Source organism: Mesocricetus auratus, unplaced genomic scaffold (genome assembly GCF_017639785.1).
Source record: "Mesocricetus auratus isolate SY011 unplaced genomic scaffold, BCM_Maur_2.0 Super-Scaffold_100045, whole genome shotgun sequence".
Classification (NCBI taxonomy): domain Eukaryota; kingdom Metazoa; phylum Chordata; class Mammalia; order Rodentia; family Cricetidae; genus Mesocricetus; species Mesocricetus auratus.
The window spans coordinates 7980041-7999006 of record NW_024429222.1 but is presented as its reverse complement, the minus strand read 5'-3'; the positions used below and the strand labels follow the sequence as shown (position 1 = coordinate 7999006).

The 18966-nt window shown below is 44.0% G+C and overlaps 1 long non-coding RNA gene across 2 annotated transcripts; it reads left to right on the top strand.

Moving 5' to 3' along the window:
• The first annotated feature begins 1286 nt into the window (after positions 1-1286).
• Positions 1287-18136, top strand: LOC110342646. 2 transcript variants are annotated; one of them, XR_002384771.2, is made up of 3 exons: positions 1287-1987; positions 6941-6979; positions 12646-18136. It is a non-coding gene; the product is annotated as an uncharacterized LOC110342646 (long non-coding RNA). The 2 variants fall into 2 exon arrangements; XR_005873038.1 differs by lacking the exon at positions 12646-18136 and adding an exon at positions 7388-11555.
• The last annotated feature ends 830 nt before the right edge of the window (positions 18137-18966 follow it).

Genomic DNA, 18966 nt, shown 5'->3' with positions numbered 1-18966 from the left:
AGCTTAATGAATGAGTGCATGATTTACTACCTCCCTTCCCCACTGCTGCAGAAACACAGAAGCGCCCTTTGAACACCAGTCTCTGAATAACGGAATCTGGTTGCAGAGCCCCCTGCTGGCCAGTGGTGGACACACAGTTAAAAGAGAAATCAACACACTGCTTTACGTTTCCGAGCAGGCTTGTTACTGCAGCATGAAACAACCTCTTCTGACTAATGTACATGACGTATTTGCTTTTCTAACTCCCAGAACATATAGTGTCCGGTGTTTAGTAGGTTCTCAATAATCACTGAATGCAAGCACATTTGGCTTTAAACGGGACAGGCATCCATCACGTATATGAACAAAATAGCTGCTCTACTAAGGGGAAATTGGGCTTGGAATTAGATAGTTCCAAACTGGAACAAATGTATGCTTTAATCATACCTATCTCATTGGCAGGGTTGTGATTTAGACTATTGCTTTCAGCATATTTATTTTATCGGTGCCTTAGTAATTAAAAAGCAAAGAAAGTAAAAAAGAAAAAGAAGGCAAGAAAAAGAATTAGTAGCTGCTGGTGATGTAAAACGAGGTAGAAGAATCAGCGGGTGGTAGAGATAACATTTTCTATTCTCAAGGCTTGACTTAATGCGAGGGCTTGTCTATTACTCACTACTCTTATCGTTTCACCCATTCCGCTAAGTTAGTTATTCTCCAGGTATTTATTGAGCAGGTGGGTGCTGCGTCCTTGGCTAGGTGGATGATTCTCACCTGAAACTCAGCTGTGTAAGGCGTTAAGAGTCAATATAAGGGCTGCCACGGTCAGCTCCAAAGATTGGTGGGAGGAGGAATCCATCAGATTTGGGGCCAAAGACTTGCCTTATTTCACCACCCCGAGTCTTCTCATTCCATAATTCTCCAGCCCTTCAGCCGGTGCGCAACACCTTTGTCTACCACAGCAGCTCTCTGAGAGAAAGGAGAGGAATACACTGTTCCTATTTGTGCGGTGAAGAAACAGGCACCAAGAAAATGAGACCCAGCCATCAGAAAGTTGAAGAACACCGCGGTCAGAACTTACGCTCACAGTCAGAGGAGAGCAGCTGCATGGCTTCCAGGCAGGAAAGCTGGCCAGAGACCAGTGACTTCCTCACTGGTGAGGGCATTTGATGACTCAGTATCCAAGTCAGTACTAAAATGAAAACAAACAATAACAAGAAAAGGTAACAACTGTTGGCAAGAGCCCTGTGTGTTGCTGACAGAAAGTTAGATGGGAATAAACGGCAAGGTGGTTCCTCAAAAAAAAAAACAAACAAAAAAAAATAAGCGTGACTTACCTGAAGATACAGAAACTTCTCTCCCACCTGCCAGCGGGTCCAGAGGAATTGAAAGCAGGAGCCAGGGAAGATATTTGTGAACCCACATTGTTAGCAACATGATTTACATTATCTAGAAGGCAGAAGCAACCCTAGTCCATAATGGACAAATGGACACACCACATGGCATGTGCACCTCCCACGGAATCTTGTTTTGTTTTTGAAGGAAGAAAAAGCCAGGGCACCCTGCGGCAAAAGGAAAATGGAGGATACTGGGGAGGGACCAGCTGGACCAGGATGAGACTCTACTTTGAAAGAAATGCCACAGAGCTTCTAGATATCAATCACATACAAGAGGCAGCTGAGGGGTGAGTTCAGCTAAACATCCCATTAAGGTGCCTGAGGAGGAGGGGAGAAAAGCATTGGGGGAGAGCATTGGCACTTCAGTAATCCCTAGGAAACTTGGACCTCCTGCATAGCGCTGGGGGTAGGTAAGGCACAGGAAAACTGATATGGAAAGCAGTACCACAGAGCCTGAAAATTCTAAACACGGAACTGACAGGTGCTCTGCCGGTCTACCTCTGGGTTTCTAACCCAGACAATCAAGAGCAGAGATTCTGGAGGACTGTCCCTGCACACCTGTTTCTAGTAACATTCGCAATCGGCCAAAGTGAGAGACAACAGGACATCCACGGGTAAGTGATCGGACATGCAAAATGTGGTGAAGTAAATGACTAAATAGATAGTATTTGCTTATTATAAATAATTACTTATAAATAAAATGGTTTATTTATCATAGAATTATTTATTATAAAATGCTGGCATGCACATTGGAAGAAGCCAGTCACAGGGCAGATACTGTGTGGCTTCACATATATAAAACTGGTAGTTAAACTCAGACAGAGGTCAAACAGTGGTTTTTAAGGACTGTCGGGGCTGAGACAGGGCGATTTACTGGCTGAGGATGCATGGAGAGCCTTAAGAAGATTAATGAAAGCTGTAGGTGTCTGTGGTTCAATGCCGCGGAGCTGCTTCAGCGTCTCCGAGTCTATCTTTAAAAGCAGTCACAACGGTCACCTTTGTGCCATGTGTATTTTGCCACAGAGGGGGAAAGGAAGGTGTAGACCAAAACTCTCCAGGTCTTGCAGAACTTCCAGATGTGCGTCCAGTCCACCAGCCTTTTCCAAAGCAGGTTCTGACTGATGAGCTAGACCTCTTCCTGCCCACTGGTGCTGCTTCAAATGCAAACCAATTAAGTGCGGAGCACCAAGCGGAGCCCTCCAAGACCCTCCCCGCTCTGCTGCACGTAGATGAACCAGCCCTATCCTCTTGCCTGCAAATCCAGGTAGACGTCCAGCAGCCCCACATGCCACTTACACACAATCAATAGTGTCAGTGTTCCTGCAAGCCGTTCTTCAAGCCAGAAGTCTGGGGAGGCAGGTGGGGAAGCTGACAGTGGGGGAGGAGGAGAGCCAGCCTACCAGGTATCTATTACTCAGGGAGAGATGAAAGAGGAGTCAGCAAGCCCTTTCAAAGCTGAAAACAGCCAGTACGGGCGGATCACACGGACAGATGGCCAGCTGGGCAGCAGGAATTTATTCCAGTGAGGTTGACCATACCAGGAAAACCTCTCTGAGCTGCTAGTGTTAATAGATTGTTAATGATTGATGCACGGGCCTTTTATGTCCCCAAATGAAAGGCAGAAACAGGGCCTTGACTTGGGCGTGGATGACTAACCCCAGCACCGGTTCCCTAGCAAAGACGGAATTTTAAAACATTGATGTTAGCTGAGCTTGAGCGGAGCTACACTGCGGCTCATGGAGGAATGAAACGATCTTGTCTGGTGTTCGCCTTCCTTTGTTCTTTCACTCAGACATTAAAAATACAGCAGGCTAAAAGGAGAAAATACATTTCAAAGACCCTCCTAGACGGTAGGCGCAAAGACGGGTGAGGTGTGCAGTGAGTTTGCTAAACAGACAAAGCAAGCCTGGGATGAGCTTTGGGTTCTTTGGAGGCAGGCTTAAGTGTGCCTTGGCTCCTCTTAAGTGTGCCTTGGCTCCTTGAGGCCTCCTTGGAGAATTCTCAGAGGCAGGCCTCGTATACCTACTGCCCTGTGTGCTGGGCTGGGCCTTTGATACAGTATTTCAGAGAGACTCCAGGTTTCCAGGCTTTTCTACACCACTCCAGGAAAAGAGCCTCCCTTTGGGCTCTTGGCTCAGCCAGGCTGATTGCTTCTGAAAGGGATATGGCTTGGGGACTTAACAACAGCAAGCACGTTTATTGCTGCATGATATAAATAAGAAAAAGCCAACATATCACAAATGTTTGCTGTTCTGGGTGTGCTAGATGTGTCTTTCCCCACCTGACACACCCATGTAACACCTACCTGATCAATAGACCAAATGCTAATTTCAGCATGTCGGATCCAAGTGACTGAACTGGCTTCCCGTTCTAAGGGAGAAGTCACTTCCAGGAATGCTGCACTGGGCAGAGAGAAAGTATTCAAGTCTGCCACAGCACAGATTCTCCCACACTTTGATAATGACTAGAGTGCTTGTGCAACTTGTCCTCCAAGTGACATGGTGTTTGGGAGCGTTGGAGCAAGCATCCCCTGAGATATGAAATATGCTTAAGATCGAAAATATACCACAAGCCTAAATTGAAATCTCCAAGAAACTGGTGTAAATCTTCATCCAGTAGCAACCACACACCTATTCAACACTGTGTTCCAGATCCTCCACTTGCCACTGCTTGTGTTTCTCTCTCTGATCTACCCTGTGCGAGGTAGACTCCTGCACACTGGACCACACTGTAGCTGGTTTTCTTGCTCTCTGCTATTGCTAATCGGAGACCTTGCAGAAGAACAGCCGTGGGAAGAAAGAGATACCAGCATAATTCTTCTTCTTCTTCTTCTTCTTCTTCTTCTTCTTCTTCTTCTTCTTCTTCTTCTTCTTCTTCTTCTTCTTCTTCTTCTTCTTCTTCTTCTTCCTCCTCCTCCTCCTCCTCCTCCTCCTCCTCCTCCTTCTCCCTCTCCCTCTCCCTCTTCTCCTTCCCCTCCTCCTCCCTCTCCCCCCTCCTCCTCCTCCATCCTTCACTGACACAGAATCCCTGGCAGCGTCTTATCCCTTCTGTGATTACAGTAGCTCCTTCCAGGGTGGCCATCCTGCAAGCTGTGGATCTCTCTGACCTCCAGAGGTGCAGTTTCCTCTCTGAGTACCTGAACATTTTTATACTCTTCTGTGTGTAGTTCTTGTATTGTAACCTCCTCATTTGTACCTTTTTATTTTTATTTATTTTTTGTAGACTAATTCTCTTGCTTTCTATGAGCCACCACTTTGTGCATACCATGTTCATGGACTACAGTCCAGGAAGTAGCTAATTCTTGTTCTTCCCATTCGTAGATGAGGAAATTAGGAGCACAGAGGTTAAATCATCTGCCAAGATGTCTGGCTAGGAAATGTCGAGATTGTGTCTCACATCAGTGACTATAATCTAGGGACACTGAGGTGGGTCTTCTTCAAAATAGTTTCAAAGTGATGATGACTCTGGAGCCTCTTACCTCATCCTAGAGTGGTCAGGCATCTCTAGAAGTTCATGTCAACTTCCTAGGTTCAGAGAAGAGATGCAGAGGAGTGTGAGATCCAGGCAGGCCTGTTTTAGCCTAATAAACCATGGACTGTCAGCATCTTTCTCATTCAGTTGTTGCCTTAACACTGGTGAGGGTACAGCCCCCATACCCACAATCCTCAGCATCACTCAGACTTATTGAAAATGGGAAGTCCTGGACCCCACTGAGTCTTGCAGTGGGGTGTGGCACTTGGCTTCTACAGTGTCCAGCTGGAAGCCTGGTATTGTCTGATTCTCAGAGCTCCAAGGGATTTACTAGATTTTCTTTCCCAAATAGGAACACATGAGAAGGTAGGATAAAATTCCAGCCCCTCCCCAACCTTCCTTACTCCCCCAGGGCCCCTCTTTTTGTTTGTGAAGCATCATCAAAGCAACTGCTTATGAACATTTCATGCCCATTGACAAATCCTAAATTTGGTTAGCAAGTCACAGAGGCAAGTACCCTATGGGCCCATCTTAGAACCTGTTGCTAATCCCAACAGAGCTCCCAGTTTTAGAAGGAAGAGACCTTGATAAACATGGAGCCCACGTAGAGTGGGAAGACATTCTCAACATAGTTCTTTTCCAAGTTTTAAAAAATGTATTATTTTTACTTTATGTGTATGGGTGTTTGGCCTGCATGTCTGTCTATGTACCATGCACATGCCTGGTGCCCAAAAAGTCCAGAAGAGGGCTTCAAGGGCGTTGGATCCCCTGCAACTGGAGTTACAAATGGTTATGAGCCACTGTGTAGGTGCTGGGAATTAAATTCAGGTCCTGTAGAAGAGCAGTGAGTGTTCTTAACAGCTGTGTCATCTCTTCAGCTCCTCCCCAGTCAGTCCCTGTTCAACCAGAGACATTGTGTGTGTGTGTGTGTGTGTGTGTGTGTGTGTGTGTGTGTGTGTGTGTGTGTGTGTGTGTGTAGTTTTCTTGCAAAGAACTACCTATGCAGTGTGGGGACTGGCTAGGCAAGTCCCACCCACATCTGGAGGGCAGTCTGTGAGGAGGACAGGGAAATTCCTGAGCTCTAGCAGAAGCCGCTATCTACATGTGGAACTTTTTTCTTCCCCTGGAAACCTCAGTTATGCTCTTCAGACATTTCGCCTGATAAAATCAGACCTACCAGCTCAGCCTTAAAGTCAAGGGCCAGTCTTTTAATCATGTCTAGAAAATACCTTCATAATAACAACTAGAGTGGTACTTGATGAAATCACTGGGGACTTTTGCTAAAATGACAAGTAAGATATGCTGTTCCAGTCTCAGTTCAATTTGCACTTTATTTGTGAGTCAAACTGGGTACCTTTGATGTGACTAAGAACCTGTTGTAAAGTCTGTGTAGTGAACAATGAAATACATTCATGCATTTGGGTTTATTATTATTATTATTAATCTCTGTAGAGAGAAGCCTTCCCACCAGCCTGGTACCAGAGCCACATCAGTCCTAAAAGAACACACAGGAGGCTATATTAATTGTGAAGCTATTGGCGGTTTGCTTGGTTCCTTACTGGGTATCTCTGACTTAAGTATTTACTCCATAATTGTTAATCTAAGTATTTCTCTTACCGGAGAAAGGGTCCGGACTTCTTACCCCTATGTCGTCTACATCGTGACTCCCTGTGTTTCTCCTTCCCAGAGTCCTCCTCGACTCCTAGTCCCACCTAACTTGTTTTCCTATTGGCCAACAGTGCTTTATTCAACAATCAATAAGAGACAGATTTCAGAATGACATCTCCCATCAAATTTCTTCTTCCTCATCTTTTGAAAAGAGCTGACCTTCCTGGCAACTCTACTTACTTCAGTTAAAACAATGACACAGAGAGGCCAGATGTTTAATTCTATTTATTCTGTGCAGCATACAAATTTCCCTTCCAAAAAGGAGTCCCCAGCTTCTCTGAGCTCTGGCCTTGGTAGTGGTGACTGTCATTAGACCTCAGCTCTTCAGGCATTAAGTTTTGAATGTATGAGCAACGATAAAGGAAATCACAGTCATAGCATGCTATGATTTTTTTCCCCTGTGGACCTAAGATTTCTGGTTCTTGCAGGTTTCCAGTTTGTGGTTCTGAATCCTGAGACCCTTTCAGGTAAGCAGCAACTGCTGTTTTGCTCTTTGTGCTTACTTTTTGTTGCTTAATGTCTGCGATGGTTAGATGTGCTAACTTGACTGGGCTCATAGATGCCCAGATAGCTGATAAAAACATTTCTTTGACTACTCCTTCTATCTGTTGACACATTCTTCTTACAGGGCGCAGTATTTGCAATAATTACTCAGGGGAGCTGTCATTCTATCACCTCAAACATTGATTGTTTCTCCCTGTTGGGAACTTTCAAAGTCTCCTCTGCTAGCTATTCTGAAAAACACTATTAATTGTTGTCAACCATACATCCCCCACTTTGTGTTACAATGTTAGCTCTGACTCTTTCTATTTAGCTGCACCCCTGATTCCATTAACCATCTTCCCTCTACCTCTCTTTTGTTCCCATTTTCTCAGAGTCTGGCCATTACTCTTTACTTCTGAGATCATCTTGAGCAAAACATGAGCTATGTGTGAGGGATTTCCTGGAAGAGACTGGCTTCTGAATCAGTAGACTAAGGACAACCTATATGATGGATGTAGGCACCACCATGCACTTGTCAAGGATCACAGACAACAGAAGGGCAGAGGAAGTCAAGTATGATGCACTTGCTCATTCTTGCTTGCCCAGTGACATCAGCTTCTCTTACCCTTAGTTACTAGCGCTGCATTGCTCTAGCCTTCAGATTCTGACTTGAATAATCAGTTCCTGGTTTCTTAGGCCATCAAGGTTAGCCTAACACTATATCTCTAGTTCTCTTGGGCCCCTGCTTTCATGTGCAGAGCATGAGACTTCTTAGCCTTTATAGTCACGTTTGCCTATCCCTCATACTGTATTTTCTTATGTTCATATAAACACAATTGAGTCTATTTCTCCAGAGAACCCTGACTAACATATCCTCAAAAATCTAAATCGGCTTTCTTCCATGTGACTAGTAGCTCCCTCTGAAGCATTGCTAGATAGCTGAGGGATGTGATTGTGAGAAAATAGACCCATCTCTTCCTTTCCTCTCACATGAGGAAGAATGATAAAGCAGAGAGAAATGAAGACAGTTGGGACACTAAAAGGTGGTAAGTGCATTAAAGAAGAGAGAAGTACGGAAAAGGGACCAGAAGTGGGGTGGGTAGTAATTTTGGTAAGGAAGCTTGAGATGACTCCTGAGAAGTTGACACTTGAACAACAACTTGAAGAAGACAGGCATGTTAGTCACCACACAGATACACAGAGGGAAATGTCACAGGTAGAGGGACAGAAAGGTACAAAAGTAATAAAGACGTCTGTCATCTGGGGGGACATTAGCGTGTCAAGAGACCAAGAATAGCAGGTAAGGATCAAGAGGTAAGGGGTGGGTTGGGACTATTGCATGAGGCCTTCTTCTTCTTCACAATTAAGATCTGGGATTTTTCTGTATGGGAGATGGACTCAGGGAAGACTTTTGGCTCAGCCAAATGGAAGACTCAGAGTTGCATGACAGCACCCTCTGGTGTCTGCGTATAAGAGACACAAGGGCATAAAGCAGCAAGACAGCTCAAAGAGTGAAGGTACCTGCTGTTAAGTCTGAGGATGTAAATTCTATCTCTGGGATCCAGAAGGAGAGGGCAAACTTCCACAAGTTGTCCTCCGACCTCCGCACAAGCACCATTACACATGCCACTCAAAAGTTAAAATGTAATTTTAAAAAGTTTAAAAGAAAAAGAACAGCAATGTGTGGGCGGGGCACTATTAACAGGTGTGACTTTGTTGGAGTGGGTATGGCCTTGTTGGAGGAAGTGTGTCACTGTGGGGGCCGGATTTGAGGTTTCCTATGCTCAGGATGCTGCCCACTGTCTCAGTTGATTTCCTGTTGCCTGCAAGATGTAGGACTTTCAGCTATTTCTCTAATAACCACATCTGCTTGCATGCCACCATACTCTGCCATGGTGATAATGCCTCTGAAACTGTAAGTGAGCCCCCACCCCACCCCCAATTAAATGTTTTCCTTTATAAGAGTTGCTGTGATCATGGTGTCTCTTCACAGCAATGGAAACCCTAAGTAAGATGAGCACCCAATCTCTTATTCTTAACACTTTGACCAGTTCTGCGTCTTTCTATTGACTGTTGCCTACTGATCAAGACTGAGAGCAGCCTGGGTCTGTGGGTATAAACATAGATGTTCAGAAGACCACTTGACAGGATGGCCATTTAATAAAACAACAAAGGGTCTACCCTAGTGATGGGGGATGTCCTTCTGTATATATGTTTCTCTTATTGATTGATGAAGAAAAGCACTGTTGGCCAATAAGGCAGGAAGATAGGTAGGACTAGAAGACAAAGAGAATTCTGAGAAAGGTTGGTAGAGAGAGCCCTCCAAACATAGTTGCCATGTAGGCTACAAAGGAGTAGCAGGTCCAGGCATTCTCCGGTAAGCCAAGACTACATGGAAATACATAGCTTAATAGAAATGGGTTAATAATTAAGACACAGGTAGCCAAAAAATAAGCCCTAGTCATCAACCAACAGTTTTATAATTAATATAGCGTGTTTATTTGGGCCTGAGAAGGGTGGCATTGCAGGTACTGGCAAGAAAAGCTGCTGCAACACACTAGGGTTTGTGACCTTCAAATCCATGGGCTCTTGACTAGGGTCACAGTACCAGGCATGAAATTCTCTCCTGTGGGGCAGACCTCAGGTCCAATCAGAATACAGGTATTACCCAAGTTTTGGCACAGTTGATTTGTTCTTTGGGTAAAATGTGGAGCTGTTTCTTAATTTGTCTGCATTTAGCTTTGTTTGGAGATCTAGAACTTTTAAAACCACCAAGGGCTGGACTAGAAAGTCAGCTTCCAAGGTCCTGTAATCTGTGACCTTTGCTGCTGAGTCAGTCCATCAAGGGGACAGAGTGTGCCAGGCATGATGGATGTGTCATCTGCTTCCCCAGAGGAGATCAGCATCCATCCATGGTACCCCCGAGAGCATAGTGTGGCAGAATGGAAGATGTGCAGTTTCCCGGCACCACTTGCTGAAGTGCTGTCTTTTCTTCAGGGTACATTTTAGGCACTTTTGTGAAAAATGAGGTGACTGTAATTATGTGGACTTATAAGTGGGTCCTCATTCATTCCATCTGCCTATGTGTCTATTTTTGTGCCAGTGTTTTGCTGCTATATGCTTATGGTTCTGTGGTACAATTTAAAATTTGGTGTGACCACACCTCCTGCAGTATTCATTCTGTTCAGATTGCATTGGTTGTCCTTATCTTGTGTACCTCCTGGCACGTTTTGAGATAGTTTTTTTTCTGTCTGTCAAGAATGACTTTGGACCTTTGCTTGGGGTGGCATTTGATCCATAGATTGCTTTTGCTAGGCTGGCCATTTTCATACTATGAACTCTACCAAACCATGAGTATGGGATGATTTTCCATCTTCTAGTTTCCTCCTCAATTTCTTTCTTTGGTGTCTTAAAATTTTCATTGTAGAGGTCTTTCTTTTCCTTGGTTGGTTTATTCCCAGGTACTTGATTTGTGGATGTGGTTACTGTGGAGGGATCATTTCCAACCTGTTCAATCCGGTTTCATCTTGTTCAGACTGGTTCAATCCAGTTCAGACCAGTTCAATTCAGTTCAGACAGGTTTCAACCAGTAAATTCTGGTTCAACAGGTTCCATCAGGTTCAGATGTGTTCAGACCAGTTCAATTTGATTCCAGCTGATTCTTACCAGTTCAATCCAGGTCTGACTGGTTCCAACTGGTTCAATCTGGGTCAGACTGTTTCAAATCATATGTAGCACAAAACTGAGGAACTAAACACTTCTGTACACATTGAAATATTGTTTATATGGAAAAAGTTAGCAAACGTATTTCCATTCTGACTTGAAGTTTTAATGTTGTTAGCCTCAGATCTCATTATACAGTAAATATTCATTGACATTCACTAGGTTCAATGAATCATTTTTTGAGGACCCCTTTAACATCCTAAATTAAAAGAGTTAAAATATAAACTATTTTTGGAAAGATGAAAATAGGGAATAACTCAAATATCAAAACTTAGCCATAAGTACCTGAAACACACACTTCTTAAATTTTCAGAATATTTGGAAAGAACATATCAGAAAACAAAGGGAAAGTATGTGTCTTCAAAGCAGCTTAAACTTACCCTCTGATGTTTTCCTTGTTTCCATAAATTATAGAATTGTGAGTTAATCAGTTCAGTCTCTGCTATTTCTCTTTTTTAACCACATATTTTAATATGTTATATGTCACCAAATGAACTTTTTTTCTGGATTCAAGAATAGTAATTTTTGAATGTTCTAGAGTGTTTACATTCTGTTTTATTAATCCAAATATTTTATCATTCAAGGTTTATACATATTCCATATTTCGCAATTAGCTAATTCAAATGGCAGATCGCTTCCTTCTACTGCTACTCAAATGAGAAAGGGCACTAAAAGTCAAAAGCAGAGCTTAGTCCTCTAAAAAGCCTCCATAAATGGATATGCTAAAATAATTTTTGCAAATACCATATATTTATCAACAGTTATTTTAAACTTCCAGAATCTACTATTTTTTATTTTTTTTATTTTTTTTGGTTTTACGAGACAGGGTTTCTCTGTATTGTTTTGGAGGCTGTCGGTCCAGCCCGGCCTCGAACTCACAGAGATCCGCCTGCCTCTGCCTCCCGAGTGCTGGGATTAAAGGTGTGCGCCACCACCACCTGTCCAGAATCTACTATTTTCATGAAAGAAAATGAGAAAGCTTTCCTGTGAACGTACTCATTGAATAACTGTCTTATTTTCAGAGAGGAAGGTTTCCAGCTGCCTATTCTGATTGGTACAGAAAGCATTTCATGGACTTTATTATCAGAAATGTAGTTGCCATTATATGCAAATGTGCTTCCCTTTTCTTTCAAGTGCTTCTGATTAAGTGAAAAAATATTCTCCTGAAATCCAGATACTTTTTCTTTTCTTTCTTTTTTTGGTTTTTCGAGACAGAGTTTCTCTGTATTGTTTTGGAAGCTATCCTGGAACTCACTTTGTAGTCCAAGCTGTCCTCCAACTCACAGAGATCCGCCTGCCTCTGCCTCCTGAGTGCTGGGATTAAAGGATTAAAGGCGTGTGCCAACAACGCCCAGCCAGATACTTTTTCTTATAAGCTAAATCTATCCTTTAATTAGAATATCAACGCTCTTAGATTTCAAGTGATTTTCTTCAATCTCTATTAAATAAATGTACACCCATGACTAGATTCTTCCCTGGGTTCCCAGACACCATGATTGGAAAATAGTTTTAGGATATCTCTTAACTCACTAGCTGCTAAATCACTTGCTTGATACTGACTTGGTCAAGGTTGTACATCTTGGTCTGGGGGAGCCTGGGCTTTGAAGATCAGGTAGAAATCACCTACTTGGTACCAGGAATTTAAGTAATTAGATCCCTAATTGTGTCACAAATCTCTGAAAGGATTAACTCCTTTACCAAAACTAAAATATGCACTTGGAATAAACTGAAACCCTTAACTTTGTTTTATCTTTCCTGGGTCCCAAATGACAGTTGTGCACTTTCCTGTGTATATTTACACATCTTATAGGGGTAGGGATATGTTTCTATGTACAAAACATGGTGGTGACTATATGGATCACTCTTTTATGACATGGAATTGAGTATACCTAATACTATTCTCCCCTACATGCATTTTTATTGACAGATGTTGACAGGGGCCATTGTTACATGCACGTAAGAGGAGCGAGGTTCACTCATTCCTACCAGTGAACTTTAGATTGAGACTCCCAAATCCATTATTACTCAGAGGAATAATGTGTGACAAAGTTTGGATTCTGAACATCCCTCAATGGTTTCTACACAGCACAAAGGAGAGGTCCATAAACCAAGAGGAGGGACATACATTTGTGTGTGCATAAAGGGTCTTTCCTCAGATTAGGACAGGTGGCTTTATAAATGGCAGTCATGACTGCTATAGCACAGCAATGGCTCCACCCCATCCGCCATGGCAAATAGAAAGAGCCCTGGCCTTTAAGGAGCCTGAGACGATGGGTCCCAGGCCAGCCTCCAGCACTTTGAAAATGGCCAGGTGTGCACAGCCTTGCTAAGGGACACAAAGCCTTAGCTGGATCTTGGAGAGTCCGAAAGGAAACATTTGCAAAAGCCAAGTCACGCACATCTCAGTTAACAACAAGACAAATACGTCTCCCCAGCATGCTGGGAGTTCATACACCTGCCGGTGTTCAAACCCATATCCTCCCAACATACAGAATGCTGCCATGTGTGCTTGAGAACGGAAGAAGCGTGTTTCCACCCCTGAAATGGCTTGACCCAGAAAAAGAGTGCTCCAAACAGAATACTAAAGGCAAAAACCAAAAAGTTCTCCGGTAATCAGTGACTGCTGCGGTAGTATCAGGACGCCTTTGTTGTCTGTATTGATACAGCAGCAAGTGAATAAGAGGCTTTCAGTGTTGCTGAACTGATGAGCTGCACAAGAAAGATGTTTGAATTGAACAGGCAATAAATAATGTATTAAAACACGATCATTTGTTGCCTCCCGTCTACTGGTTAGTAGCTGTCTGTTTCCTTGTGAATGAATCTGTTTCTTAGACTATGGATTTCAATAGCAGCAACACAAAAGCCAGCCTTATTGATGACTGGGAAGCTTTGTCAGGCTGGGTAATGCCAGCTGGAGTCCTACAGGAAAGCCATTATCTTTCCCAGTCTGGGAGGACAGGCCTCAAAGAGACACTTCAAAGGTGATTCGAGAACTAGAAAGTGTCAGTCTTGCAAACAAGATGATGGGTGCCCAATTACACCCAGCCCAAGCGAGCGTGGAGAATGAACAAATCCTTCCTGTAAACACAGCAGTAAACCTGGTGGGGGAGACCCTATAATTCCAGCACTAAGGAGATGGAATCTCGAGAATCAGAAGTTCAAGGACGTCTTCTGCCACACAGCAAGGTAGAGGCCAGCCTGGGGTGTAAGATCCAATCCCAAACTGAAAACAAGAAACTCATCAAGGAGAAGGAAGCCCTGCCCTTCACGAGGGAGACGGTGCCGTGGCAGCAGGGTCCTTTCTCTGCTCCTCTGCTCTGGCTCAGTCTGGTCTCAGCAGGAGCTGCACTCTGGGGACCATCAGACCTCACAGCTTGGCTTCAGGCTAGGCTGAGACCTCTCAGTTATGACCTCTCTCTAGCCATGAGGCAACCAGACCGGTGTGTAATTCAGACGTAAGAAACAAAAAAAGAGGCTGTTTTGGGATGCAAACCCAGGACTTTATATATTCACTGGCCACCAAGGAAAGTTTGTGTACTTCCAATAATTCAAAGGGAAGTACTTTAAGATGTTCAAAGTCCAGATTCCCTTTACTTTCCATCTCTCTGCCAGCATCTGTCCTCTGACATGGATGGCACGCTTGGCCGTTTCTGGAACATTCTTTGAACCACCTGGCATGCCCCTTTCTTAAGACATTCTCCCTCTTTACTTTCCGCTTGTCACAGATTCTGGGGAGCCTTCCCTCTGGTCTTCACTTGAAGGGGTGGTTGGCCAGGTGCGAGCCTTGACCAATACACAAAGGTTATCTGGAGGTAGAGCCTATTTTCCCCAGTGGCTCTGGTCCCTCTGTTCCCCTTGACTTAGAAGAAGAAACAGGCGGGCTCAGCCTTGGCTCCATCTCTGGCATCTTTGGCACTAGCCTCTCTCTGCTCCTTTTGGTGGCTCTAAGAGCTGTTACTTTTCTAATGGCATTCCTCATTGGGAACAAAGAGATAATGCATAGAAAACAACCCTCTGAACTTGTAAACTAACTTCAGCTTTATAAATATTTACATGGTTTGCATTTTTTTTCTAGCACATTTTGCCCCTTGAAGGTCCTTGTGAAAGGATGTAGTAAAACAAAAAATTTCCAAGTTTTATATATGGGAAAACAGGAACCTATAAATGCTGAGCGATGAAAGAAAGGAAACAGAAACGGAACTGTGAGAGGATCTCCATCTTTATAACAACTTGCTTTTTCATTAGCTTGCAGGGTCTCTTTAACAGCCTTTCTGTTTTTATTCTCAGACAAATAACAATTTTAATAACAGATTCAACAGGCTCTTGGTGAGTTCCTACTTTGTATCAAAAAGAGAAAAAGAGATTCCAAGGCCCAGCCTGGCTCCAGGGGCCCTTGGTTTATTAGTTCCTGCCTTAGAAATACAGCCACAATAACAGTCTGCAGGGGGGGAGGAGTACATGATGGACATATCTCAGCATACATACGAGTGCCTTTCCCTGCATCCCAGCTGTTCTGTGCAGCATCTGGACAATGCTGAGCATGATGGTCAGCTGTCCTTTGATTCAGTTTCCTCATCAGTTAAACAATATGGTGAACTAGATGGTGATGCATACCTGTAATCTCAGCTACACGACAGACTAGGAAGGTCTCAAGTTCAAGTCCAGCCTGGGAAACTTAGCAATATCTAGTTTCAAAAAAAATATGTATAGAGAGCTGAGATCCAGCTCGGAGTTAGAATGCTTGACTAGCATGCACAAGACTCTAGGTTCCATCCTTTATACAAAATAAGAAAAAACTTCCCAATAACTCCTTCTTGGGGATGCTCTGGGAACTTCATATTTTTAAGATGCTAAAAATACTTGCATCCATAAACTCTCAATACATATAATGGAATTTATCCAACAACATTTGGTAAGTGACTTGAGTGTTGAAGGTATCGGTCATATACAGCAGAGACCAGAGCACAGGACGTCTTAATCAGTGTTCAGTTGCTATAGCGAAGACCCGACATGATCAGCCATTTAGGAGAGCAGATCTAGCCAAGCTCATGGCTTTGGAAGTTTCCAGCCACAGAACACTGGTCCTGTTACTTTGAGCTTCTAGCAGTACATCATGAGTGGAGCAAACAACTCTCCTTGGGCCTAGGAATTGAAAGAACAAGAGGAAGGGTCTGAGGCCCCATGATCCCCTTCAAGGACATTCCTCCAATGACCTCAAACCTCTCATCAGGGCTCCCCTTCCAGTGTTTCCACCCCTGCCCAGCAGCGGCAGCCTGAGGGCTAAGCCTTCAACCCTTTGGCTTTTGGAGGAATGTTAAGATCCAGTCAAAGTGTGGTGCTTATAATTACATGATGGGCAGGCAAGAAACAAACAAATCTAAAGATTTTTGAATAATTAGAATAACTTTTCGTAAAAACTGCAATTGTCTAACTTACTGCATTTCTATCTTGTTGCATTGCTGATATGAGCATTTACTAGGTCACTGATTTTTAGACTTGAATATGATCTATCTTTTGAAGATTCCCCATTTGGACACCCATTTCTCTATGCCAGTTGCTCCCTAGCGCACAACTGCCCTGAAGACAATAATTCCATATTAGCCTGAAGTACAACATACCTGGGCTTTAGATGTCAGATGTCATAAACCCAGAGGCAGCTTTTGTTAGGCCGCATTCGCACCAATGTTTGCTGAGGTCAGGTAGGAAACATGAGGAGGGGAGACGGCTACCAGGTGGGCCCATGGCTAAGTTACATCCCCAATCCTTTCTTGTGCGTTTTAATTTGAGACAGTGTTTCCTTAAGTTGCCTTAAACTCACTGTCTCCCTGCTTCAGTGTCCGGATAGCTGGGATTAAGGGCATATTCTACCACACCTGGCTCTGATTTATTTTTAATCAGTACCTGAAAATTTGCCTTTTAAAATGACACTGTTGACTTGAGCCAAGTGTTAAAATGAGGCTACTGTGCCCAGCCAAGCTCAGTTTGAGAACTGGCTGTCAGCAGAAGCCCTGCTTTCTCCCACCCGTGGGGTGTCTGTCCCCTTTGTCCTGCACGGCCATGCCTCGAGAAAGTGCTGCTTTCTCTCCCGTCTGCTGCCTCTCGCCTCAACAGTATCTCTGGAAGTCTGTGTTGCTCCCAGAGTTTCTGTGCTGAGCCATTGCAGCACAGGACAGATGGGAGAGTTTGGGTGCCTGTCTTCTCCGTGCCCCTGATGCCTCAGAATCTATGTGAGGGTGGGGATGTGAACCTATTCTTTGTGCCTGTAACTAGGGATACACTAGGCTTAAACCAAGCATTATGAGTTTAAGCCAGCCTGGGCAATGTAGTAAAACCCCATTTCTCAATAAATAAACAAACAAACAAACAAATAACTGGGGTATAACTCAGTGATGGATTGCTTGCCTAGCATTTGCAAAACTCCAGACTCAGACCCCAGTTTAAAAAAATATATATCCTGTTCTCTCAACTTTCATAATCACTGTTGCCTTTGACTCTTGTACTTCCCATCTTTTTGGTTGTATTTGTTTTCGTTGCATATTAATATGTCCCTGAGCAGGACGCTTAAATCCCAGAGGGAGAAAATGTGGGTAGTGGAAGGAACATACGGCCATATTCAGAGTCTGCCAAGCATGATACAGATGAAACGAGAACCCCATGGCCCCCTCTGCTCACCCCAGACATCCAGGCTCTTTGTTTTCCAAAGATTACAGGATCAGAATAACTGGTCACCCTGTTCCAGAATATAACCAGCCGGGCGGCTGAGTTGGGCTCAGTTCTGCACTGATGGTGTGTGAGAGGCAGAGGATTCGGGGCCAGGCTTTGAGAGCCAGCAAGCGAGCGAGTGAGCGAGCAGGCCTTTATTCCTGTGTTCTCAGAGCCAAAGCTGTCTTAGCTTTGAGTCATAACAAGCTTTTCAGCGCTTTGGACTCTGGCCTTCACTAAAAGGATTGGGAGATGATGAGCTCAAATTTTTGGTGCCTGCCCTTAAGCAAACTCACACACTACCACCACCCTCCAGCACAGAGGCTCTGAAATCTGAACATGGACCAGAATCCCGGAGGTGTTTGAATGCAGGTTTGAAGCCCATCTCCAGATCTGGCTTCAGAATGTCAAGAGCAGGATGAAGAAATTACTCACCAGCCAGCTCCTGGTACTGCTCATGCTGCTGATCTTGGGGACACACTTTGAGACTTGTCTAAAAGTCAGAAGATGACTGCTCTAAAGTGCCTGTTGCTTTTAATGGTCTTTAAAGACCCCAGTGGGCATCTATCTGGAAAAACCCTACTTTTCCAGCTCTGTGACCACGGGCAATACACCTTTCTTCTCGGAACCTGTTTTGCAACTGAAAACAATGACCCCTGCCTAACTTCTCTCAAAAGTGATCATGGTTTGGATGTAAAAATATTCCCCACAGCTCACATATTTGGATATCTGATTCTCATCTATCTGGTGGCATATTCGGGTGTGTGTGTGTGTGTGTGTGTGTGTGTGAGCTGTAAGATTTTGGACGTGGGTCCTAGATAGGGCATTAGTGGCATGGAGTATGAGCCCTGCTTCCAGCCCGAGCTCCCTGCTTTTGGCCTGTGACAAGCTCTCCCACATCCCCACACTCTCTCAGCCTCCCCCACCTGATGGATTGCCCAGTCTAAATATGAGCCAAAAGAAATCATTCCTCCCTTAAACTCCTGTCAGATATTTAGTCATAGTGACAGAAAAGTAACACAAGCCAGCACAGGGGATGAGGCTCCAGTGGACACCGTGTGTGTGTGTGCTCGGCAAACCCAAGAACAGATTTAACACAAAAAGATGCATTTTCACAGAGAGTTAATTTTTTGAAAGAAAGAAATGTTACAACTTCCTAGACTCCTTCCAACCTGAGAAGTAGGTTGGTGGAAAGATCAATCTTTGTACTAGAATACCAACCCTTGAACTTTCATAATGGCTTGTATTCCAGTTCCTACTGTGGTTTGTTTTCACAGACTTCAGCTTTTAACTACACATATTTATTTACTGTTTGGGTATGTGGGCACCCACAGCATGTATGTAGAGGTTGGATAACAGCTTGGAGAAATCCATTCTCCCCCTTCTACCATAAGGGTCCTGGGATCAAATTCAGGTTGTCAGGCTTGGCACTAGGTGCCCCTTGCCTACTGAGTCATGTCACCTGGCCCAAGGATTTTTTTTTCTGAAAACAGGATGGCTGATTGGAAAGTAAGTTAGTGTCCAGGAAGAACTTAAGCGAAGCAAG